We start from the raw sequence: 994 nt of genomic DNA on the forward strand, positions 1-994 counted from the left end.
CCTTTTTGGCTCCCAACTCTAAGGGTTCTAAGAGGGATCTCAGTCATAAGTTTTTGGAAATAATAACGAAAAATACTATTCAAGGTACACTCTTTTAGGAAATTACAAGTTTTAAATTGATTTTCTGGCTGAACAGATTCAGAATTTGTACCTAAATCTTTTTAGTCAAAAACTTTCCTAATAGAGAAACCTTTAAAATAGTGTTCGTAAAGTTAGTATAAATGTACTTAACACCACTGTGAACCTCATGAATCCGCATATCTTATTCAGAAGTCCTATTTAAAAGCACTTATTTAAAAGAAGTAAAAATGATTATAATAAACGACAGAGCCCGATTTCAACATTGAAAATTCACTTAGGCCTTCTGGAAGACCTAGTTAGAAGACCTTCCAAAATTAAGATTAACGTGGAAAATCGAAGGAATGTATCAATAAGCTAAATAATTTAATCTACGTTAAATGAATAATTCACATATATTTACAGTTTATATTTTAAGAACCCCAATATTCTAACAAAGCAGATATTTTAACTAGGATCTGCTTTACGTAGGTATTATTTATCGATGTGTCCGAGCCAAAGCCACCTAAATTATGCTGAAGGTTTCCAAAGCATTATTAAAAGGCCCAAGCAGATCCTATTAACCCTAAGGAGGTTAGGCAAGGATAAGATAAGTAACGTCGTTCGGGATCAGCCCGCCTGCCTCCCTCCCCAAGGAATCATTCCTCGTTAAGAATTTACTATTTTTTTTTCTTTTAAAATCCTTTTAAATTAACCATTAAGTTGGAGTTTTTACCTCTTCTGATGTAGAGATATCGGAAAAAAAAATACGATTCCTTCTTTGTGACTCATTTTATAAAAAACATTTTCATTGGGAAATTGTAAGATTTTTAGTTAATAAGAGTTTTAGTTTTATATTTTGGCAAGTAAAACTTAGTTTCTTCATTCATCAAAGAACACTTTTAGCTTTAGTAGTCATAACGAAAACTGAAACGGA

This window comes from Halyomorpha halys, unplaced genomic scaffold, assembly GCF_000696795.3.
Source record: "Halyomorpha halys isolate HHAL.00 unplaced genomic scaffold, Hhal_1.1 Scaffold7.1, whole genome shotgun sequence".
Lineage (NCBI taxonomy): Eukaryota > Metazoa > Arthropoda > Insecta > Hemiptera > Pentatomidae > Halyomorpha > Halyomorpha halys.